Source organism: Protopterus annectens, chromosome 11.part0, assembly GCF_019279795.1.
Source record: "Protopterus annectens isolate FY-2018-M chromosome 11.part0, PAN1.0, whole genome shotgun sequence".
Lineage (NCBI taxonomy): Eukaryota > Metazoa > Chordata > Ceratodontiformes > Protopteridae > Protopterus > Protopterus annectens.
In genome coordinates, this window is record NC_056745.1 from 665232106 (window position 1) to 665258989 (window position 26884).

At 38.8% G+C, this 26884-nt stretch overlaps 1 protein-coding gene across 5 annotated transcripts in view; it reads right to left on the bottom strand.

Annotated features, from left to right (window-relative positions):
- Window positions 1-26884, bottom strand: part of FGD4 (FYVE, RhoGEF and PH domain containing 4) — a 1935878-nt gene that overhangs the window by 1173119 nt on the left and 735875 nt on the right. The gene's annotated exons all lie outside the window — the stretch shown is intronic.

Below are 26884 nucleotides of genomic sequence, written 5' to 3' on the forward strand. Positions count from 1 at the left end.
TTACTCCAACAGACATTAGACTATGTTAACTGGTGCAAGGGCAGTGCTCTCAAACTAAATGTGAAAATATGCAGCAATAAAGTAAACACACTTCTCTGTATCAAAACTCAACACTTATTCAACTTAAAACAATAATAAAGTCCTTGGCACCAGGCTCTATAGCCTTCAAGGAGACTAATATTTCATAAAACACAAGCACATTTTATAACATGACTTGTGCATGATGTATTCTTAAGAAATATTGACTTAAAGGCATCATAACCCTTACAAAAAATATAAGGTCACTTTAAGAGACCTAGGTTGTTACAAAAACACTCTTCTACTTTATTTTCATATTCCAACTCAGATGTTGATAATCATGACATTTAACTATAAAATAACTTTCTTTATACAACAGCCACTTTTCAGAGCATTCCTAAAATTAAGTGGTCTGTGTAGTAATATTATAAATGCCATCTCTAAAACTTCATATTCAAGTTCTAAAGACAGTCTAACCACTTGATCAATTAATTATATGTTTGGTTCCTCATATCTTCCACATGTTCCATTATTCTAATTGCACATTTAGTTTCCCTTGCAAATATTTGTGGCAACTACTGAAGATGGCATAACTATCCCCTTCTGAACTATACGTTAAGAATTGGTGTACATTACACATAATAAACACCAAAGAATGTGTGTGAAAAAATGGCTACAGGTGTAAAATGCTGGGACACAAATGGACAGCCAAAACAGTGCAAGAAAACCCTTTATTGATTAAGTTCACTCAAAAGTTAATCTACACACATTTTGTTATATTTTAACATAAGCAAATCTAATCCCCATCCTTGTTTATTAAATAACTCAGTCACTTCCAAAAAAAGGTCCAAAAGTGCTCCATTAGGGAATTTGTTGTACAGTAAACACATGGGAACCCTTTCATTCTTCAAACTTTCTTCAAAGAAAAAATGCCTAATTGAAGCCCTCAAAGCTACTCTCAAAAATATCTAAAAGTTCTCAGAGTTGGTGTATGAACAGAAGGTAAACGATAAATGCAATCAGTAAAAAAGTCTTTCTGTAACCAAGTATGAAAGTTAAGTTTCATTACAATCATTTGCAACAGTTTCCTTTCTACTAGATCCCGAGAAAGGAGGAATGAGTGGATCAACATTTCAGTGAACTTAATCATTTGAACAACACTATTAATGATCTTTTGTTTTCTACATATAAAGAGAAATACTATCCATTGTTCAATAATGTTGATAAGTATGTTACGTCTGTTAAGAAAAGGAAGGAGAGGAAATTAGTTAGGGATACTAAACAACACAAGGATGCTGTAGCTTATAAGGTTCACAATTTTAGTAATTCTAAGCAGGAGGGGGCTAAAATTTCCAGACAAAATAATTTTGATACATCTCCACTTCATCCTGGTTTTAATTACAATGAAGTAGGTGAAGTTTTTATGCCAGGTGCTGAGAATATTCCAGATATCACTGACCCTTTAGAATTTCCACCTCTCTGTCATTTGGAAAGGTTGGCAAACAGGACGAGACAGATAGGGGAAGTAGAATTTTACTGCCCAATACATTCAGAACAATCCCTTCCCCCAGGATACAAAGGCAAAACCACATAAATTGAGGTTCAAGAGGAGGAAGGGGGGCACACAACACGTGAACTATCACAGACACCCTTATTAACATCATTTGATATTACCCTCCGAGAGATTATTTCTGTTGAACACAATGGAATATTACTGAATTATAAAGGTTAGAATATTTTTAATTACAGCATTTCAGAGATTGCCAAATATTTTTTTTTGTTTTCTAAAGGTTTTTCTTTTATCCCTAGTAATTCCTTTGATGTGGTAGATTTCTATCATAGAACATAAACTGTTTACCATGAAATTAAACTTGGCACATTTGTTTTCAGAACAAGACTAAAAATGGTAAATTATGGAGATGTTTTAAACTAAAGATACGAGTTTTTTATTAAATTGCATGGAAATTACTCTCTCCAACAACTTCATATTTTTCACAGTTGAGATCTACAGGCAGATTAGTAGTGTAGCAATGGGTATATTGTGTGCCCCTACGTTTGCTAATTTAGTTATGCTTGCTTGGGACAGAGAGAAAATATAGTTAAATCCCCTATCTTTTCCTACTGCAAACTTTACCTTAAATTTTTGGATGACATTTTTATGCTTTGGAATGGTACACAAGATCTGATGCAAAATTTTATTCAGTACTTGCATAATACCACCAGTTTTGTAAGTTTACTTTTCAACATAGTTTTGATTACATCAATTACTTAGGTACTAGGATTTCTTTTTCTAACAATTTTGAGTCTACTACATATCATAAGCCCACTTTTTCAAACTCTTACTTACACTAACAGCTTTCATCCAGTCGCATATAAAAACAGTCTGATTATGGGCCAGTTTAGTATTAGTAGATATACAGCTAGCAAGTACGACTAGTGCCCGGCAAACAAGCTTGTATGACAAATATGAAAAAACAAGCCAGCACCACGAGTGGATCAAATAAATAGTTTTAATAGACTGAAGCTAGACCGGTTTCAGCACTTGGCTTTCTTCAGTAGTTAGTTACATACAAAAGATGAAGTTCTCTTAATATACCTTTCAGAAAAGGAATGACATCACTTCCTGTCATTGAAGAAAATAATTAAAGTGAAAAAATTATGAAAATGACTGACAATATATAATGCAATAGCACATTAATTGTCACATTAGAGAATGGTGTTGTCCACCAGTATGTAATACCAAGATGATAATATCCATAAGACATAATAAAGTAATAAACAAAATACATCCTATATGTTGAGAAAAAATGTTAACATAATAAGAAAGAAGTTCCCTGAAACATGGGAACAGTAAATTACCAATATGAACAATAAATCACATTTTGTCATTAAGTCCTGGTGAGAAAAGCCCACCAAGTTTAACTATCCATCTTTTCTCTTTTTTATTGAGAATGTCATGCCATCCCGTTTTGAAAGCCCGATTCACAGTAATATGATCAATGATGGAGAATGGGAATTTGGTCGTGGGGTGCTTGATTTTATGTCTATATAATGCATTAGTTATTCTACCATTTCTGATATCCCCCAAATGTTCTGAAATCCTAATGCGAAATTGTCTGGACGTTTGTCCAACATAAAAGGCCTGACATGTACAGGTGGCTAAATAAATAATCCAGTCTGAACTATAATTTCCAAAAAATTTCATATCGTATATATGACCAGTATTTTTGCTGGTAAAACTTTTAGTTTTGAAGATGTAGCCACAGAAGCTACAATGACCACAAGGGTGTGTACCTATTAGTTTATCCCCTGTTAATGTCCTTTGAATTAAAGTATCATCCCCAATACCAGTTTTTTTATAGTATGAAAAATGGGAACCAAGTATTTTGCCCTTTCTATATGAAAAGTAGCAATGGTCACCCAGATATCCCTCCAAAAGGGGATGGGACTTGAGTATGTTCCAATGTGTATTAATAATATTAATCAGATTTTGACTGTTTCTGCCATAGGTAGTAACAAATCTACATATATCTGAACTGTTGTGTGTTATATATTTTTTGTACTCTAACAGAGAATCCCTGGGTTTATTATTACTCCATTGTGCGTCAGAGCTGATGGTATTCCATCGATATCCTCTGGACAAAAACCTGTTGGCTAAATCATCATGATGTTTATTCAAATCTTGTTCTGAAGAGCATATTCTTTTTATCCGCAAAAACTGTGATTTCGGAATGTTTTGAATAATGTGTCTAGGATGGAGACTGTTGGCATGTAGTAAGGTGTTGTATTGTGGAAATTTGCGATATACAGAGGTTTTCAATGTATGATCAGGTTGTCATTGTAAGTGAACATCCAAGAAATGAATTTCATTCAGATCATATTCAACAGTGAATTCAGTCCCCCACATATTTCCATTAAGGTGTTCAACGAATTCCTGTAGATAATCAGAACCCCCTTCCCATACTAGCCAACAGTCATCCAAATATCTCCTCCAGATGTCTTTCTCAGGCAAATACACGTTGTGCAGTTCATCAAAAATGATGTGTTCTTCAACGTATCCCATATAAAGATCTGCATAAATCGGTGCAAATGAAGTCCCCATGGCCGTGCCTTGTATTTGCCAGTAACAATCTTGCTGGAAATAAAAAACACATTTTTAGTAAGAATGTGCTCCGCCATGCATACAAGTAACGTGTTGAATCCTGGAGGATAAATATTGGCTTTGTTTAGCCAGAATTCCAGAGCCATTAGACCTGCCCAATGTGGGATGCTGATATATAAGGACTTCACATCTAAGGTGAATAGCAGCCAATCAGGTTCAAGCTGGGATTCTGAAACAATCTGTAGGAATTCCGCGGTGTCCTGAATTCTGGCTCTAACAAATGATAACAATGGTTTTAATTTTTCAGTAAGAAACACGGAGAGAGGTTCAGTAAGAGATCCAATGCCAGATACAATGGGTCTGCCAGGTGGTTTATTAATAGATTTATGTATTTTTGGAAGTAAATAAAGATATTGTTTAGCTGGATCTTTAACCATAAGATGTACTTTGGTTTTGTCAGAGATAATACCCGCCTCCACAGCTTCCTGTAGGAATTCATTAATTTCATGTTGAAAATTGGGTGTTGGATCCGTACTCATTTTCATATAATGATGGTGGTTAGACAGTTGTCTATTTCCTTCATCCCGATAGTAATCGGCATCCATGACTACGACCGCACCCCCTTTGTCAGCAGAAAGAATAACTATATCAGTGTTGTTTTTAAGCCGTGTGAGAGCAAGTTGTTCTCTGTTAGAGAGATTATGCCTAATGTTGTCATGAGAATGGGAATGAAAGTGTAAATCCTTAATGACAGCCTGCTGGAACACCACAACATGTTTGTCCATAGGGGGATTAAATGTGGATTTATGGAATCTAAAGTCTGATGATCTTGGAGAGAGATCAGAATTATCCTGTTGTTTGAAAAATAAATTGAGGTTAATTTTTCTACAAAAATCTATAGTGTCAAATACAAGTGAACTTTCATCAATAAAAAAGCCAGGAATAAAACCCAGACCTTTATTAAGTAATGAGTATTCATCAGATCATAAAATATACTTTGAAATGTTCAGCACATTAGTACATGGTTCATCTATTTCACTACCGACATGAATAACTCCTCTAGACTTTTTACCCCTGTGTTTTCTGCCTCCCCTGTGTTTCTTGCCCCTAAAGGGCCAACAGTAGTTCTTCTCCTTTTGACATGTGGTGATTCCCCAGTGCTGGTTGATTCATTGTCTGTTGTGGAGGACTCCTCACCAAAAGTGTTATTAGTGGATCCTGATCTTTTAAGAATGGATCTCGGCCTCTTCTTGCGCACAAAAGTTGGATTTTTGGTGCCCTGGGCACCATATAACACACCATATAACACACAACAGTTCAGATATATGTAGATTTGTTACTACCTATGGCAGAAACAGTCAAAATCTGATTAATATTATTAATACACATTGGAACATACTCAAGTCCCATCCCCTTTTGGAGGGATATCTGGGTGACCATTGCTACTTTTCATATAGAAAGGGCAAAACACTTGGTTCCCATTTTTCATACTATAAAAAAACTGGCATCGGGGATGATACTTTAATTCAAAGGACATTAACAGGGGATAAACTAATAGGTACACACCCTTGTGGTCATTGTAGCTTCTGTGGCTACATCTTCAAAACTAAAAGTTTTACCAGCAAAAATACTGGTCATATATACGATATGAAATTTTTTGGAAATTGTAGTTCAGACTGGATTATTTATTTAGCCACCTGTACATGTCAGGCCTTTTATGTTGGACAAACATCCAGACAATTTCGCATTAGGATTTCAGAACATTTGGGGGATATCAGAAATGGTAGAATAACTAATGCATTATATAGACATACAATCAAGCACCCCACAGCCAAATTCTCATTCTCCATCATTGATCATATTACTGGGAATCGGGCTTTCAAAACGGGATGGCATGACACTCTCAATAAAAAAGAGAAAAGATGGATAGTTAAACTTGGTGGGCTTTTCTCACCAGGACTTAATGACAAAATGTGACTTATTGTTCATATTGGTAATTTACTGTTCCCATGTTTCAGGGAACTTCTTTCTTATTATGTTAAAATTTTTTCTCAACATATAGGATGTATTTTGTTTATTACTTTATTATGTCTTATGGATATTATCATCTTGGTATTACATACTGGTGGACAACACCATTCTCTAATGTGACAATTAATGTGCTATTGCATTATATATTGTCAGTCATTTTCATAATTTTTTCACTTTAATTATTTTCTTCAATGACAGGAAGTGATGTCATTCCTTTTCTGAAAGGTATATTAAGAGAACTTCATCTTTTGTATGTAACTAACTACTGAAGAAAGCCAAGTGCTGAAACCGGTCTAGTTTCAGTCTATTAAAACTATTTCTTTGATCCACTCGTGGTGCTGGCTTGTTTTTTCATACCAGTTTAGTATTAATAGTCTAATAAGACTTGCTAGAATGGTTTCGTATAGAACAAGGTCTGAAATTAAGAAACAAGTTTTGCGTGATATGTTCCTTGAAAGAGGATACCCTCTGGAATTTATCCATAAAGCAAGTTATGATGTAGTCCAAAAGTGGGGAATAAAATACAAACTCCTACTAGGACAGGGACTACCTGATTTTACCACTACTGATTCCCCTGTAGAACATGACAACACAGCTTTTAACACTACTACCTCAAAAGGATTTTAATAGAACTCTGGCCTTGCAATATAGTAATTGTTCTGATCAAGTGAAAATTATTCAAAAAATTTGTCAGTTTTTAAAGGTGAGTCCCTACACCAGGTACTGGGTGAACCACCACAGTTTATTTTTAAAGTTGCTTGAAATGTGAAAAAGATTTTGGAATATATTAAATCTACTGAGAGTTTAGAAATGATACAACCAAAACAATCAAAGGGACTAACAATGTGGTAGTTGTCACCAGTGTAATTACATTTACACTAGTGTTAGTATGGCTTTAAAGAATTATTTTAAAACCTAAGTGTTTTGACAGTCTGGGTATTGTAATACCCATGCGGTAGTGTGCATTTCTAAATGCATTAGCTGTTCTGCATTTTATATAGGGAAAACAGAAAGATAATATATGCACACGACTGCAATACTTTGAAGCAAAATTCCAAAAATGCATTAGTTAGATATTCACAGGAGTGTTCTAATTTTAAGAACTTTGAGTTTGGAATTTTGGAAAAGGTCACTGTCAACCCTAGGGGGAGCGTGGAAACAATAGCATATCATGAATTGTTTTTGCAACAAAAGTTGACAACTACTGAATTTACACGTATTCATGACTGCATCTGTATTCCGATGTTGAAGTTAAGATCTGCCAAGTTATGATTGTTATATTATTATTTTTAATAGTATCAACAACATTATTTTTATTCAAACTATTAAATAAATGTTTTAATTGCAACAGTATCGTAACGTATGTTATGAATTTACAACGTTTTTTTAACAAGTTAGTCTATCAACTGTATTTAAATTTAAACACACAATTTTTAACTGATCTCTATTTACACACAAGATTCTTTTGGAGTTTGTAATTGTTAAACTCTGCATGAGAAAATGGGATTTTTAAATATATATATATATATATATAGATAGATATATGTATATGTATTTATACATCTACGTATGTATTTACACATTTATTTATTTTTATATCTCTTTTTCATGAGTCAACAACTTCTTAAAGATTCTTAGTGGTTCGTGTGATTCATTTGGTTCCACTTAGTTATTTATTCACTAAATGTCTTTTAAAGTTTATTTGAAAGGTGATGTGGTTTTAATTAGCATGTATTTAAATGAGGAACAGATGGTGCAATGTTTTACTTCTGATTAAGTCTTCAAGACGAATGTACTGAACGACAGTGTGGTGCTTATTTTATTTCGACAGTAAAGGAATTTCTTTGCACTGTTCAAACTGGCTGTTTTGTGACTCAGCATTTTACGCCTCTGACCATTTCTTCACACATTCTTTGCGGTTTTATTGTTGGTGTACTTCTTTGTGCACATTACACATAATGTCATTGAAAAGGCAATCCACTCCATCTAACACATGCTTATGCCCATCAATTCCTACATTTGTACCTTTCCTTCTGATGTATAGCTAATGTTTTAAAAGGATTAAAACTGCTATGTATTACCTTGCCTAAAATAATTTGCCACTTCCTCAGACAAATCTTGTGGACCTTCTTTCTTCAAAAGATTGCCTGTGTGCAATAATCTCTATTATTTGCCATTTATATTATATAATTGCATTATATACCTACCAAAGATAAATCTCATTCTTCCTCACCATCAAGATCATTCTGTGTTTTTCCTTTGCTATGAATTATTCCATGCTTACACCTTCTACTCTGGCCCTGTAATCTTGTGAAGAAAAGCAGCAGAATTAATTCTGAAATTCCAAATTTTGGGTGCTAGGGGCCTAAACAAAGAATTGGATTGGAGAATGTTAACTTACTAATTAATGGACTAATTATACTAGAGCACATGGTGTCTGTTTTAATGTATACGTGGTGTTTTAGTTTGTTTTATGCAGCCTTAAATGCACAGTGTTGTAAAAGTGTTGGACCATTATAGGTTCATAAATTCTCTGACAAGTTTTGGTACCCTTGGTATATATTAGCAGGGGTTTGGGAGATGAAACTTTTTACAATCACAATGTGGAAATGCAGTTCAATATACAGTTTGGTTGAATGCGTGTTCTACCAATGCCTGTAATGTGGAACTAAAAATATACGACTTCATATTAGTGAAAGGGAGTACACATTCACTAATATGAAGTTGATGTTTTGAACTGAGATTATGGTACAGTGTGGATTGGGAGACGTTCCCTTTTCCTCAATAAAGTGCGATCTTGGAGTTGGTATAAATAATAAACAAGGGGTGTATGGGGAGCTTGCCCCCCTACAAAAATATTAACGGTAACACCGACATTTGAACTTCCAATGTTCAGATGTCGATTGCCATGGTTACCATTACCAACATTTTTGGTAATTCAGTATTATCTAAGTCGGAATAAACAAGTCAGTAATTTTGTTGAAAACTGTTTTCAGTTTCAACATTCTGAAAGTAAACCAATGAAGCATTTACTATCAGGGGCCTGGGGAATGAACCACTTTCCCGCAGCCTATGCCCATTAAAGACACAGATACCAAACCAGGGATGAAGTTCTTTTTCCAAATTTAATTGTCCAAACTATAATTGGGTTAGGGAGGAACTTTGCTTCACATGGATAAGTAGTCTCTGGGATACATACCCATCTCTGCAGCAGGTCCTATTTATGACACAGGCAAGGTTTAAATCTTTAGAAAGTACAGTTGTTCTAGATCTTACCATAACAGTAGATGACCTTCTTTTCACTGTTGCAATATTCATCACATGCAGGATATCCTGCCCGGAATAGCCCAACAACATGACAGTACACAGAAGCCTTTATATCCTCCCAGCTTCACACATAATCCATATGCTGCCCTCCAACAGATGTAGAGTATGAAGGTGACATATGCATGCTCAATACTCAGAAATGAAGTAATCTAGGAGAACTAGAGCAACCACTGGACAAAGAAGAGCATGTTAATCCGGGGGGAAAGAGGAGGAGGAAAAACAGGCAAGAAAGGCAAAGACCCCTTGGCCAAAGTGTTCCCTGCAAAAACCAAGAAATAAAGGGAGGCAAGGAGGGAGGGACTGAATACTGCAAAAGTGAAAAAAAGCACATCTAGTGTTATGGTAAGACTTTACACAACTGTATTTTGTTCTTACTTATCACCGTTACAGTATTCATCACATGTGGGAGAGTACCAAAGCTACTGTAAAGGATGGGATGAGGAAAGCACAGAGGAGCCCTCCAGAAATCCATGAAGGATAGCCCGGGCTCTGGAAATAACATCCAACTTATGTCTGTCAAATGAGTGGACAGAGGAAAAGGTAGCAGCCTCTAGGATGGATCTAGGATCCAAACCATTGAAGAAAGTTCCAAAAGCAGGCTACTGCTTATGTAAAATGGGCTTGAACTGATGGAGAAAGCTGTTTACCATTAAAGGAATAACAAAAAGAAATAACCTTAGAAATCCAGGAACAAATGGCTTGCTTAAAAAACACCAAACTCAATGACCTGGTATGAAAAGAAACAAAAAGCTGCTCAGATTTGCAGATAGCCTTTGTCTAATCCAAATAATATCTGAGCTGTTTATTTAAATCCAAGGTGTAAAAAATAGTCTCACTAACAGACTGTGGAGAAGGAAAAAAGGAAAGGAGCTGGTATAGACTGATTAAGGGACAACTCATTGACCACCTTGGGCATAAAAGAAGGATTAGCATGCAGAGACACCCTGTCTGTATGAAAAATCAACAAGGGAAGACCCACCATCAGAGTCTGAATTTCATAAACACTCTTGGTGGAAGTAACAGCCACCAACAAAACAGTCTTCCAGGTGCAATGTTGCAAAGAGGAAAACAAAGAAGAAGCAACCTCAAAAGGAGGCCGATTCAGCTTTTCAAGGACAAAATTAAGGTCCCAATGAGGGAGGAATAGGTTTTCTTGGGGCACTGATATGAATGACACCTTTAAGGAAATGTTTGACCTCAAAATGACAGGCCAACAGTGGTTTCAAGGGCAGACAAACACAGACTGGTGACAAAGGAGCTTTAGCCAAAGAATATGCTAGGCCAGCATGAAGCAGTTCGTATAAGCAGGAAAGAACCAGAGGGACCCCTACTGAGGAAAGGATCTTGGTGACACTTGAGAGACCAAACAGAAACTCTCTTCCATTAAGCAACATAGGATTTTATGGTAGTGGGTTTCCCCGGCCTCCTGCAGAATCCCAAGCACATCCTCAGAAAAATGGTGTCTAAAAGGGATCAAAACCATATCGCCAAACGTGTCAAATGAAGACTGGACAAGTGAGGGAGAATGAGAGACCCATGTCTTGTGTGAGAAGATCCATCCAGTGAGGTAACTTGTGATGATTTCCCCTGGCCAGATGAAACAGAAGGGGGAACCAGTGTTGTCTAGGCCAAAATGGACTCACCAGCAATATTCCAGGGGAGTACTTCATAATCTTGTATAGGACCCTGGAAAGCATTGGAAGAGGAGGGTAAGCATAAGGTTCATAGGTTCATACTAGGCTCTCTGCCCTAGGGCATTTATAAGCCTAGCCAGAGTGTGTTTGGCTTTCGCCACCCATTTTAAATGAATTTTGCTATGCCCTTTTTCGAGGTTAGTATACTGTGCCTCTGTCTAACAGTGACACAGAAGTGATACCCGGGGTAAACCTACTATCTCCCATCCACTCATCAAGATTCCTCTTGAAGAGAGTCAATAAGGGACTCTGCCTAACCTGGACTGGGATTTTATTCCGGAGTGAAAGGAGCCTCTGGGTTATGAATCTGTCCCTCCAGCATGTCCTATTTATTTCATTGCTGAGGTTCAAGTCTCTCGAGCGCGTAGCTCGATGGGATTTGGATTTTCTGAGGTGCAGCATGTCCATTAATTCCGGGTTGGACATGGCTTCATACGTCAGGCACAGATCGCCTCTGAGCAGGCGGTATGCCACTGAGTAGAGCTGGAGTTTCTTTAACCGGGGAGCATATGGCATCTGTTTGAGCCCTTTGATCCTCTTGGTGAGGTATGTTTGAGGTCTTTCCAGTTGCTGCAGGTGTCTGGTAAGGTACATCCCAAAAGGGGCATTGTACTCAATTATGGGCCTGATGAGTGATGAGTAAAGAGGCACGATGACCTCCCCTGATCTAGATGCGAATCCCTTCATGATTAGGTGGGCCATATAAAATGTTTTTCTAACCACTTTGGCCACGTGGTTGTCAAATGAGAGATTGCCATCAACTTGGGTCTCCAGGTCCCTAATTACTTCTTCCGTACTTAATGGATTACCACCTATGTGGTAATTTGTGGGCACTTTGTTTTTGCCAAAGGGAATGACTATACACTTTTTGGCATTTAGCTTGAGGCCGTGGCTCTGGCACCAGTTGTCTGTTTCTATGAGGCCCTTTTGGAGGATGCTTGTGTCGGCTGGAAAGTCGATTATGGCGCCCAGTTTGCAGTCATCTGCGAACTTGGTCAGCCACAGTCCTTCCGTGTTAGCCTGTACCTCCAAGAAATATATATCGAACAAGAGAGGTCTCAGGACTGAGCCTTGTGGGACGCCACTTGTAACTGGTTGGGAGTCTGACATGGCTCCAGCAATTCTAACCATGTGGGTTCTGTCCTTGAGCCAGTTTGCAACCCATCTAGTGACACAGGGGGTTTATATTTAAGCTGGTGAGCTTATCTATAATGCCCGAGTGGGGTATTGTATCAAAGGCTTTTGCAAGGTCCAGGTAGGCTGTGTGGACCACCTTCCCCTCGTCAATGGCCTTGGTGACTGTTTCAAAGAAATCAACCAGGTTTAAGAGGCAGGATCTGCCCTTAACAAAGCCGAACTGGGTAGGATCCAGTGTCTGTAGGTCCCCAATATCTTTATTTATGAGGTCCATGATGATCCTTTCCATAGCTTTGCAGACCAAGCTAGTCAGGCTTATGGGGCAATAGTTTCCAGGATCCGTTGAGGCACTACCTTTGTGGAGAGGGACCACTGTTGCTATACGCCACTCTTTGGGTACATATCCTGTAGTAAGGCTGAGACTGAACAGTAGTTTTATGTTTGGGTTTAGTTCTTCTTGGAGTTCATGTAGGGGCCTTGGCAGGACACCGTCTGGTCCCATTGATGCTGTGTTTTTTGTTTTGGAGAGGGCGGCTCTTACCTGAGCATCTGAGATGTCAGGGGGGCAGCACTCTGCTGGGATAGATATTTGCCCTTTTGGTGGGGAAGGGGAGAAGTTTGCGCTGAACCTGTCAGCTAGGATGTTGGCAATGTCTGTGGGTTCGTGTATTTTTGTCATTTTGGACTAATTCTGAGCATATCTGGGAATTCCCACCCAGGTTCCTAACATAACTAAAGAAAGCCTTGTGATTATCCTTAGTGTCCTGTGCAATTTTTCTCTCGAAGCTGGCCTTAGACGATTTTATGAGTGCCCGTAGTTTTTTGCTAATACTGATCACAGATGCCTTCCCTTTTTGGGATTTTGCTCTATCATGTAGTAGCTTCCTCCTTCTATTGTATAGTTTGTTTATGGCTGGGGTCCACCAGACAGGACGCCTAACTTTGGAGGATTGGGTCTTGGTTTTATTTGGGATCGCATGATCCATGCATTCCTGAAGGTGTTCATAGAATGCGTTTATAAAGGATTCTGCGGTCTGGGCCGTATTTTCCACAGGCCCGGGGGCTTTGAAGGATTCTACCTCGGTTTTGAGGAGTGTGAAATTTGCTTTAGAGAAATTTTTCACTGTGGTTTTCTGGGCAGGGGCTGGGGTCGGGGTGTGAATATCTAGTGAGATTAGTTTATGGTCTGATCTTACCAGTGATGGATACACTTCTGGTCTGGAGCACAGAGACCCCATGTTGGTGATGATCAGGTCCAGTATGTTTTCCCCTCTTGTGGGAGTGGCAACAAGTTGTTCCATAGCATTTGAGTTTATAAATTCTAGGAACCTTCGGGCTAGGGTGTTGGAGCTAGAGTAATGCTCCCAGTCTATGTTAGGGTAGTTGAAGTCGCCCAATATAATGGTGTTTGGAGAGACCTTCATATTTTCCAGTGTTCTCAGGAAGGCCGAGTGGGGTTCCTGGGTTTGGGAGGGTGGTCTGTAGCAGGCTATAAACTGGAAGGCAGTTTTACCCACCATTAGTTGCACATGGATGGTCTCTGATGCTTCGTGCTGAGCCACCAACCTGGAGGTGTGGGTATCTTTGATGAATATTGATACTCCCCCTCCTTTTGTGATTCGGTCTAAGTTTTGGGGCTGAAAAACATGGTATGAGGTATAACCTGGTAGTGCTGGGGTGCTCTCGGGAGCCTTGAACCAGGTTTCTGTTACTGCGCAGATATCGATGTTCTCCATGCTAAGGAGAGTTTTGAGTGCGTGCATCTTGAGGTTTAGACTTCTGGCGTTGAGTAGCATTACTCTTAGTTTCTTATCCCTTGTGATACCTATGGAGGTGGGTTTGTCTTTTGAGCCTTGCCTAAAAAGGCACTATGGGGGTGGCAAGAGCCTTTGCCAATATCCGAAAGCCCAGGGAATGACAGGTGCAAGCCATCCCTAGCGAAGCATCGTGGCTTGTCGCGCATGTCATCCCAGGCAGACAGGCATTGGATCCCCTTTGAATGACACCAATACTTAAGCCAATTATTGAAATTGATCATCTTGTCTTCATATTGTGGCATCATTCTTGGTGAGGGTAAGATGCTACTCAAGGTCAGGGTCATACCGGCCTGGGCTACATGCTCAGAGAGCTCCTCTATGTCTCTTTTCATGCAGTCCAGGGAGGTACGTCTCAGGTCATTCACACCAGCATGGACAATGACTGAGTCATATTTGTACTTGCCTTGGAGTAACCTGAGTGCTTGTGTTATGTGGCGGATCCTAGCGCCCGACAGGCAGCTCACCGTGACCTTCTCCTTATTCAGCCTGGTGAGCGGGACGTCAGTGTGCCTGACGATAGAGTCACCTATTACAAGTGTATCAGGTGTGTTGTTTAGCCTTAAGGGCTGTGACTGTTCGCACACTGGCTTTGTGAGCTATGTGTTGCACGTGTTTTGTTTTGGGGTAGCGGTTGCTTGGGTGTCTGCTTTGGAGGTCTCTGCTGCTTAGGCAGATTTTTATTTAGAGCCTCCAGTATGTTTTTGTGTGTTTATGTGTTTGGTTTGCTGTCATGGTAGGTCTATGTGAGACTGGAATTGTAGTGAGTGTGGTTTCCTTCTCCTCCTGACTGGTTACGCCAGTACTGAGTTGAGAGAGCTTAGCCTCCAGTTTGGCTATATGGTTGCATCTCTCACATGTGTTGGAATTTGTTGGGAGGAGGAGAGGGTTGTCTGTGTACATGAGGCAGTTGTAACATTGCCTCAAGATCCCAGATTCACCAGCTGGACCGGAGAGGAGATTGACAACTGACCTTTGGACATGCTAGAATAGTATTGGGAATTCCTTTATAATTGAAAAAAAGGGCCACTGGGGAACAAAGTACTCAAGGGGAGTTTGTGAGGGTGTAGTGCTTTTAATTTTTTAGTGCTGACTTATATAATTGCTTTAGTGAGCAAGTGCCAGGCTTTAGAGTAGGAATAGGGTGTTTATTATGAGAACTAGATCAGTTCTAAGGGAAAAAGTGAAGAGCAGACTTTGTGGAGCCGAGAATGGTTTAAACCCAATTAAGCGGCTGCTATGCTATAAAATCGCGCAAAGCCGCACTAAAGCAGGTTTTATACAGGGGGACTTGAAAGAGCTAGAAATTGGCCCAAAACGGCCAATAGACTACCAGTTCTTGTGCTGGGAACACTCCTCCAGGGATACATAGGCTGCTCCAAGCTCCCCACTGCCACTGGTGAACAAAGAAGCCTGCCTTTATCCAAGAAAGGAAATGGGCAACACAGGAACTTTCTAAAATTCCAGAATACAGCAAAGCCTGTATTTGGACTACTCTAGGTCAGGAAAGACGGGGAAACAAGGAAACTTTTTTTTTTCTCAGCAGGAAAATGCAATAAATATGTAACACAGGCTAGCGCACTTGAGTGTGTAGCCTCAACAGGTAAATGCAACAAACAGGACAAACTTTAAAGTGCAGGTGCAAAAACAACAACAATAAGGGAACATTACCTTCCAAGAAAATGGCATGGCATCCACTTCCCAAGTCAAAGAACTTGGAATTCTGGAACAGAATCTAAGACATTGTGTGTTGAGAGGGGAGGCAATAAGGTCCGGTTGAGGAATACTCCACTGATGTACTAAGTCCAGAAACACCTCTCATTCATGGAGTTGTATCCTGGATGTGCTTAGACCGTCCTTCACAAGTTGGTGTCCTGAAGGGTGGAGGATAGCAAAATTTCAGGCCTGAAGAAGGGCTAGTCTGCAAAGAAGATAAGACTTTGTGCCCTTTCTTTTTCTTGACTTACCAGATGGCTGTGTGTTGTCTGAAAAGACCTTTAGAATGTCTGTAGACCAGAGAAAATGGCAAGCTCGTAAAGCAAGAATGAGCACTCTCATTACTTTTATGTTGATTTGGTCTGACCATTAATGAAGGGGACAGAGACCCTGCACCTTCAGATTGTTGGAAAAGGCTCCCCACCCCTGACTGGAAGCATCTGTGAATAGCTTTTGAGTAGGGGTAGGAGTATGAAAAGGTGGGCCTGGACTGAGGGAGATCTGATGAACCCACCAATGAAACGACTTTGAGACCAGGTAGAAGAGGAACTGAAAACTCAAGAGGGTGGTAATGCTGAAGCCACACCATCATTAGGTACCACTAAAGCTTCTTCATATAAAGCTTAGCAAAGGGGATCATGGGAAAGGTATATGCCACAAACCCCAAGGCTCTGAGAAATTCCCTTACAGGAATGATGGCGAGGGGAAGCAGAGACTGGAAGAAGGTAATTAGAGACAGACCTTGGCAGAAGGAACAGAGGTCAACACTGGGATGGCTTGGATTCACAACCCAAAAAATTTGGTCTTGGGAAGGAGTTAGAACTGACTTCTTGAGACTGATGGTGAATCTCAGACTGCAGAGGAGAATGATAGTGAAGTATAGAATCTAAGAAATCTGGATTAGGAGGGAGTCTGAAAAAGGGGGTCATCCCGATATAGGAATATATGGATTCCCTGAAGCCTGCAAAAGACTATGATAGGGGCCGGACATTCGATGAATACCCTTAGGGCGGAAGAAAGACCAAAGGGAAAAGCAAAGAGAACTCAAAATGACAGGAAGAAACAGAAAAACAAACTTCCTTCACAGAGGGTGAATGAGAATATGAAAATATGTGTCCTTTAGGACTAGAGAGACCAGAAATGCCTGTGGAAGCATAAGAGGAAACAGAGTCTGGAGGGAAAGCATCCAGAAAAAAGGAATCTTTAGAAGGTTGTCGAGAAAGGAGAGATCTTGGATAAAGCTCCATGATCCCTCTTTCCTGGGAGCCAGAACCATCTTCATTACGATTTTGGAATGGGTTGGATGGTTCCCTGATTCAATATATTTTGCAGAACCACAGAAAAGTGAGGAAGCTGGTCTGGAGGAGATTGAGGAAGACCTGTGAATGGGGGGGGGGGGATTTACATACCATAAAATAACAGTACATGGCTCCGTAGAAACAAGCTGAGCAAAAGGCATTCAGGCCTGCAGTGAACTGTGGAATTCAGGCTGATGGCAAAGTTGTTCTAAGTATAGAGTATCACCTTTATGCCCTACGCCTGAATGGGGAGCACATGCAGGATGTACAACTGTGGGAGAATGTAAAGGCTTTGGTATACTTGATGGAGATTGGGCTAACACCTTGTCAGGAGATCCCACATGTGATAAAACTGCAGCAGTTATGAAGAAGGACATTGGGTAATTCTGGTGCCGTTTGTTTTGTAGATATGCAGGAGGTCCATCAGAGTGGGGTCTGATGATGCCTTATATGCCAGACAGAGATTTCCCGTAGGAGATAGAATACAGGGATAGGGCTTTTTTTTTTTTTTTTTTGTTTGGCAGTCTGCACAGGACATGTTATTTATGCCCTGAACTCTTCTAGTGAGAAACCTCTGTGGATATTCTGATTGCTGGATGTGCCTGGTTAGGTACATTAGTAAGGCAGCACTGTACTCAATGACAGGTCTGATGAATGCCGAATACAGTGGTATTTAGATGCCTTACCTTTGTAAGTTGTGTACATAGAATGATTTCATCACTACCACGGACATGTGATGGTCAAAGGTTAAATTACTGTCTGCATGCGTCCCCGATTCTCTGATTACTGGATCAACTCTTAGAGGTGTGTTATCAATATGATGGTTACCAGGGGTTGCTGACTTCCGAAACGATACTATTATGCATTTCTTGGCATTACGTTTTAGTCCATGGCTCTGACACCAATTATTTATTTGTATCAGCCCTTCTTGGAAAACATTACTGTTGGTGGAGGATTCTGACTGCTCCTAATTTTCAATTGTCTGCAGATTTGGTCAGCCACAGGCCCTTCACGTTGTTCTTGAATTCAGAGAAGTATATGCCAAAAAGTAGAACTGATCTCTGAGGGACTCCACTTGTGACTGGCCTCTTTGTAGAGGTGGACTCCCTAATTTTAACTTCCTGGGTTCTGTCTGTGAGCCAGACGGCTATTCACTGGGTGACATGAGGGTTTATACTTAACCTCTTGAGTTTGTCAACAATGCCTGAGTGGGTATGGTGTCAAATTATTTGGTCAGGTCACTGCAGGCAATGTCCTTGTCCAATATTTTAGTGACCTTCTCAAAGAAGGCCACCAGGTTAAGTAGGCAAGTCCTGCCCTTGAAAAAAAAACAAACTGGACTGGGTCCAGTGTCTGGAGGTTTCCTATGTCATTATTGATTATTTCCATGGCTTTGCATATAATGCTAGTGAGACTTACAGGTCTGTAGTTTCTATGGTCTGTAGATGGCTCTCATTTGTGCAGAGGTATGTTGGCTACTATTTCCAAAACTCCATTTGGAGGTTACAGTTAAATAGTGTTTCCAGAAGGCCTAATAGATCATGTTTTACGCTATTAAGGCAGCAACCACGGATGTTGTTGAGGCCTATCAAAGCGGTGTTCTTGACCTTAGAGAGAACACGGAAGACCAGTTCCTTGGTGATAATAGAGAGAGTTAAATTTGATGATATTTCCTGAGTGGACACTTGGGGGGGGGGGGTTAAAGTTAGAGCTAAATTTGTCTGCCAATATGTTTGATATAACAATACTGAGCCAGAAGACATATAACAATGAGCTCTGCATACAACTGTGTACTGCCTTTGAGGTTGTGGACATAGATAAGGAATGCCTTGTGGTTGGCCTTGCCTGAGAGGCCAGATTTACCTCAGAATAGTGTCCTCTGAGATGCTTGTTTAGTTTGACGAGAGTGCTTTTATCCTGCTGGGTGCTATACCTCCTAATTTTTGCCATAATTGCCTTCCTTCTGTTATACATCCATGTGATGATGCAATTCCACTTGGGTGGATTGTTTTTTGAGTTAGTTATGTGCTTAATCCTGGTGGATACAGATGTCTCTATGCAGTTGTTAACATGCTTGTACAGGGTTTCTGTGAACAGTTTCATGTAGGCATCAGAGTTCCCATGTTATAGGGGGGGCTTTATCACTTAGTAGTAGGAAGTTAGCCTTAGAGTAGTTCTTGAACATTCTACTTGGTCTTCTGGGTTTATTTTTACTTCAAAGGAGACTATTTTGTAGTCTGATCTTACCAGAGAGGGCATTACAGTAGGGCTGTGTGCAGTGCTCTCCCATATTAGCGAGGAAAAGATCCAATATGTTTGTAACCCTGGTAAGTCCTACTGACAATCTAGTCCATTAAGTTTATGTTTGCAAAATCCAGGAATCTCTGTGCCTGCACATTTGGTGTCTACTATGATTCCCACTTAATAGCGTGTTAAAGTCATGCATAAATATGGTATTGGGTTGGATGGCAAATGTTTCCAGCAAGTTTAAATACACATTATGGGTGCCATAGGTCATAGATGGGAACTTATAGCTTGCAAGGAAGTGGTATGGGATTTTGCCTGTGGTGATCTGAATATGGAGACGCTCAAGTGCACTGTCCAGCTTGACCAGCCTTGAGGTACATTTTTTTCCTGTTGTAAATCAATAATCCTCCACATTCAATCCCTGCCTTTGCAGCTGTTGTTGTTGGTCTTTCGGCTTTTTCCTGGTAAGGGGTCGTCACAGTGGAACTCCGGTCTGCTAATGATTGGCAGTAGATTTTTTACGAAACGACAAGGTGCCAGCTCAACTCCCAACGTTCAATGAAGTCATGCCCATTTACACACGCATGTCTTTCAAACGCTACCCAACCACGGGGAGGACATGCAGACTCCACACAGAAGGCACTCCCAAGCCACGCCGAGAATCGAACAGGAGAACCTCTTGCTGTGAGGTAACAACACTACCGCCGTACCACCGGTGCATGTTCAATCCCTGTCTTTGCGGTAGCTGGCCTAGATGTGTAGAAATCATTATACCCTTGTAATGCCAGGGTGCTCTCCCTGACTTTAAACTATGTCTCAGTGACTGCTCAGATGTCAGCATTCTCTAGGGTGATGAGGGTTTCTTCTCTAGACTCCTATTATAGAATAGTAAAACCTTTACATGTCCTTGGTTTTGATTTACCACATTGTTTTATTTTATTTTTGTATGCAAGTAATTTAGCAAGTAACAGAATATATGTAAAGGTTGTGAAATGTATAAAATATGTTATAAGAAAACTCCAATATAGAGTACACAAGTACAACAAAATATCATGGAATGCGTCTTAGCTGTACTTTTGTACATTTTCAGATACAGCAGATACAGCAAAACACAGTTATATGCAGATAATGTTAAGCTCCTAAATCCACAATTTAACCAGCTGTTAATTCTAGAACTGAACGCTTTGTTTAAAAGCAGAGATGAGGCACGGTGCTACTGGAAGCAATCCATGCTACTCACTGGTATTGAAAGATTTAACACTCTGGAACCTTGCCAAAAAAAAAATATCCAAGGGGTTGGTGACTGGTGTAACACTTAAAGTGTTTACCTCAGACACACAAGTTGCACAATTTAATTCTCAGATTTGGTCACTGTCCTGACTGCACAAAGCCAGTGTCATCTAATCACAACAAACCCACAATCTTGCAAAAATGTTTGGAAACAAGTAAACTGTTACAGGAATCATAACAAAAATAACTCCATTTTATTACCCCTTATTACAGTAAATGACCATCACCTCTCTTAAAACAACACTTTAAAATAACTTTCTGATTTGCCTACTTTTGACTCTACCCTGTCAAGAAAATCCCATATATCCAACAAAACCAGCTGCTGCCAGAATTCATCCCACTGCTTTACTTTTGTTTTTCAAAGTAAAAAGAAATTGAAGACCTCTTGTACTAAATCACATGGGATACCATTTAAGGAAATGACCAGTTAAAACCATGGTTCCTCTACCTTTGTAAAGATAATTTTACCTTATTTTCAGATTATCCCTGAAACACAATATTTTGCTTTGCATATTGAAAATGTACATTAGAGAATCTATTATTTGAATGACGATTATCCGAAACATTAACTATCTGGAACAGCCTTCCAAAGTTTAAAGGTAGCAAAATCATAAACTCTGAATATATAAACATTATACGTATTCACTTGAGCATGTTTTTTGAGCTTGTGGCCGGCTCATGTGTGAAAAATATTCTTTACTGCCCACTGGAATCACTGAAGGGTTGAAAAGCGTATTCCTGGGTGCAAAAAAAAAAAAAAAAAAAACCAAGATTTGAGAAGTTTTTTATCCGGTTCAATTATATGTTTAATTATCTGAATTACCCTAAGTCTCAATTAATTAGTTTGGATAATCGACTCTCTACTGTAATAATAACCCTGTCAGAAATGCAAAAATGTTCTAACTCTAAACTTCACACCAATCTCGATTTATCTAGTCTTGGACAAAAGAGTATAGAAACTAGCCTATTCTCAAATGTCCATTTATATCCACTGGTCTTGTATCACCCTTCTCAAGTGAGCTGCATGTTTTCTGAAACTGGAGAAACTAACTGCTATCTGCGTGATTGACAATGGCATCTTAATTAATATGGATAAAATCAATTTGACTGGTGCTGTACTTGTGAACTTCACTCAGGCATTTGACCTAGCTAATCATTCTTTTGTGTCCCTCAGCCGTATCGTATGCATCACTTTACTGACAAAGCAACATGCTGCTTTATAGACTGTCGAATAAAAACTTCCAGGTTAAGGTTTTCCAGTCCCCATCTAGCCTCTGCTGTCACATACTCCAATTAATTTTACTCTTATCTAGTAAACAGCATAAACAAACCAGTTCCAATCCAAAACATGCATATTAGGGAATGTGAAGATAAACCATCTTGGTGGAATACCAACATTAATTAAGCTCTAAATAAAAAGAAAACAATTAAGGCCTATAAAGAATAAATAAAATCTGCCTACATTAAAAAAAAAAAATTGAAAGATACCATAAGAAGTATGAATTACAATTTACATCTGATGCTAAAGATGATCATAAATCCTTCAACTGCACCAAGCAATTAAGAAATAACACATTAATGCTCTGAATTAATTCATAATGCTATTATCCATTCTGACGTTAAAGATATTTATAACATACATGCATCTAAATTTAATCTCAGGTTCACACAAGAAACAGTCACTACTTCAACAAGCTCCAAAGACCCCACCCAAGATTATTATGGAACATGTCCTAACCGCATGCTCAAAAGCTAAACATATGACCTCTATGAGCCCCAGCATGCCTGGTTGTCATAATCAAAAGCATCAAATAAACCTTATCTGACCCCCGCCTAAAACTGTTTAACTTAAACATAGCTATAGGGCATGTTCCTGAGGTACAAAAAAGGTTGCCCCTTTTTCAGATCCTGGGAGCTAAAAACCAATCAGCTACATAATCCTAATTTGTAAAGCTATGTAATCTATTTTACCTGGTATGATAAGCCCAAATATAAAAAATCCTATTGCTCTAAACCTCAACAAAATTTAGTAAGCTTCCTCGAGAAAGCCACTGAAGTTGTAAACTGTGGCCATGCAGTTCCTAAAGAGTACCTGTATCTGACCAAGGCCTGTAATACTATTCCCCATGTTAGAACTGTAAATAAGCTTAAGGCCTAAAAGTATACCCCTTACATTGTAAACTGATTAGCAAGCAGGCTGACTTTTGGAACCCATGCAGCAGATGTGCCACTTCAAAGAAGAAAGAGGTGATTAGTGGCATTCCAAAAAGGCTCACTGTTGAAAACCTTCTGTTCAGAATCTAATTCTCAGATTGCCAAACCACTAACCAGGCATACAGCTAACTAAATTTGCCAATAATTGCAAGCCAGTTGTCATTCATGCAGCATATGACACTATCGTGCTGTACAGCAAGGGCAAAACCATACAAATAAATGGATTAGAAACAGGTGCAAATCAAATACAAATAAAAGGGCATAACTGTCACCTTTGGTAAATGATAGCAGTTTGTAGTATAGGTAGTACTCCACTCCAGACTAATATATTCAGAGCTCTTGACACTTTAATAGATATTTCCCTATCCTTTGACCATCACACCAACCATAAAGAGAAAATCCATCTATCTATCCCACTAAATTATTAAGGGCATCTTTTCTAGGGCAGGATTATCAGTTATCTGTATTCTAACCAGTTGAGACCAACAGCAGAATATAATGCTCCTTTCAGTATGTATCAATGCAGACACATCACACAGACAGAAAGACCCCAGAGATTCCTAACTAAAAGATCATCAGACTAAAGACCTTCAGCTACCAAGAGAGGCTAAAAGCTCTGTCTCTTTCTTGTAGACTCCTGCATGGTGATCTATGCCTAGAATTCTAAACTATTAAGGATATGAGCCTCCCTGATCCCCTACACCACTACGAAACAGACGGCTCCAGAAACACAATGCTGAATCTCCATCAACAAATAAATGACATGCTGGAGGATGGATTTATTACTTAAGCCTTCTACCAACTCTTGAATAACATTCCATTACATATAAAAAGTGATATCTATGCTTCCATAAGATAGATCATTTGCCCTCCTGGATGCAGGAGGTGCCCTACAAGGGTAGGCACTGGCAAAGTGATAATGGTCCATCACAATGATATAATGCATATATGAGAGAGAGAGAGAGAGAATTATACTTCAACATAATGGATTGTCTATACCTTGAAAACTCTATGAATCTATGAAATTATTTATTTCATTCCACATTTAGCAACCTTGTAGGTACACAGATGCAGGGACATTTTCAAGTATGAGCCAGGCCTTTATGGTAAAAATAAATAAAAATAAAAAGCCATACACTGTGTATAAAGATATTTTTTATAGAAGAGTAGTTAACTAAAAGGAGAAGAGAATAAAAATATAGCTGTGTTTATACATAAAGTAGAGACACAAAACATGGTTTTAGATGCTGCAGCAAATAAAAGAGCTATGTATGTATTAATGTGCAATGAAGTAAATTTTATTCAGGTGGTAATCTAAGTCCGACAGAGCTGCTTTGGAACAAAACTGTCCTTTCAACAGATTTTGGGTAAGGTTCATTAAGGAAGTGTGATATGATGAATGACATGTCAGAATACTGCCCTACTGAGTCTCAGGTAAAGCTACCATAACCCACACACTTGAATTCATCTGTTGCAATTATGTAAAGGGATTGTGCTTAAAACAAATGTTTACATACTTATATTATTTTGTAAATGACATATCTCAGGTTAAACTACGTCGAAAAAACACAAAATAAACTACTAAAATAGAAAAAAACGGCTTCAGAACGCAACCAGTAGTTTTAAAGTGCATAAAGCACTTTTCGTTTAATAAAATCAAACTTCTTCAGATGCAAACATTCAAGGTACATGTTTCAGTTAAATAAAATACCAGGAAGTGCTTGAGCCTGTCAGCTCACATGCTGTGATGACATCAGCAACAATAGTTGACCCTTCCTGTTCTACACACTATGAAAAAATACTGTTTAAAAGTAAAACAATGCTGACAACCATGAACAAGGAAGATCAAGAACCTCTTGGAATCTAGTAGACCACAATTGGTAAAGTATCCCGGGATGTTTAAGTGTGAATCCTGCAACTTTTGTAAATTCATGGAGGTAGGAAACACATTTCAGGTGAACAACCATGTCTTTAGATTAAAAGACAGATACAACTGTAATACCAAATTAGTAATATATTTAGCAAAGTGCCAGTCTTGCCCAGTATTTTATACAGGCAAGACTGAGCGTAAGCTCCAGGAGCGAGTGCACGAACACCAGTACGCTATCAATAAAAAGAAACCGGAGAATGCATTGGCTAAACATATAGGAATACTTCAAACCACAAATTTAAGTTCAAGATTATTGACCAAGTCAAATACGACATTAGGGGTGGTCCCATCTCCCTAAGACTTGAAGAACTTGAACTTTATTGGCAAATTCACTTTAACACATACTTCTACCCAGGTATTAATGACGTGCTCGATTAGATGTCTACTTAAATTGAAAAGTTTAACTAGATGACAGAATCTCTCTTCTAGCTATGTGACACAAAAATAATTTTTATATAACTTACATATTCATTTTATATTAATATTATGAATAATATTCATCACTAATAGTAATTTACGTTAGTGAACGTGATACCAGAAAATTCAGCTTCAATTCTCCTTAAAGATCATAGTTAGATTGTGTATTTTTTTTTTATATATATATTTTTTTTAATTATTTTTATATAATGAACGCCATATTGTGGAATTAAGTGAATGGCATAGCATAGTATGAATGCTATAGATTTAGTAATATGGTCATCATAGCTAGTTAAGGTTATGTACTAACATCAAGTTAATTTCTTGTATGGTAATTTTAGTCACTGTTAATGTTGTTGTTGTTTTTCTTTCGGCTTTTCCTGGTTAGGGGTTGCCACAGCGGAACTCAGGTCCGCTAATGACTGGCAGTTGATTTTTATGGTGCCAGCCCTATGCCTAGCCTTCAACGAAGACACGCTCATTCATACATGTCTTTCGACCATGGGGAGGACATGCAGACTCCACACAGAAGGCACTCCAGCCAAGAATTGAACGGGAGAACCTCTTGCTGTGAGGCAACAATGCTACCACTCACTGTTAATGATGCCTAAATTTATTTTTCGAACTGCCAGTTGAGTTATTTTTCTGGGCTAGGTGATTAGCTATAAACCAGTATGAAATGTTTTAGTAAAAAAAGTTTGTAATGCCGAATTTCAGCAGTGTAATAGTAATTCCTTATAGGCAACTTTATTATTTCATATGCTTATTTGTTCTTGTTGTTTAAAGTATACCTATCAGCATACTTTACTTTTAAACCATAGCTTCAATCTTCCTTGTTCATGGATGTCAGCATTGTTTTTTCTTAGTGTGTAGAATAGAAAGGGTTAACTATTGTTGCTGATGTCATCACATCATGTGAGCTGACAGGCTCAAGCACTTTCTGGTATTTTAACTGAAACTTGTACCTTGAATGTTTGCATCTGAAGAAGTTCGATTTTATTAAACGAAAAGCGCTTTATGCACTTTAAAACTACTGGTTGCTTTCTCAAGCAGTTTTTTTTTTCTGTTTTAGGTTAAACTACAATATACATCAGGAAGTGCACTGTCTATTTTAACTTGTCTTGATTAATTACAAGATAATTAGTGAGAATCAAATGATTTACTGTACCCAAGTGGTAAACACTCCAGTCTTGTGAAATATGACATGGCACAGTGGTGCAACGGTTTGCGTTGTTGCCTCACAACAAGGGTTCTCCTGTTCGATACCCAGCTAGGGTGCCTCCTGTGTGGAGTCTGCATGTAATCCCTGCATTCGTGTGTGTTTCCTCCCACATTACAAAGACATGCGTCTGGAGCGTTTCTCCCCAGTCCACTGAAAATTGACTCGTTCCAAGTCTGACTTTCCCAGGAAACAAATGTTAAATAAAATAAAATAAAAATAATAAATAAATAAATATGGTTACTCACAAATGGAATGGTCAGGGACAAGCTAAATTATTTAGACAAGGTTTGCTTAGCATATACTACTTTACATAGTAGTCACAGTTATAGCAATGATGAATATTACAAAGCAGTGCATTAAACTAAAACACACCTACATATTCTTAGAAAAGCAGCTGAACAACAGGAGATACTAGTTCTGCTACATA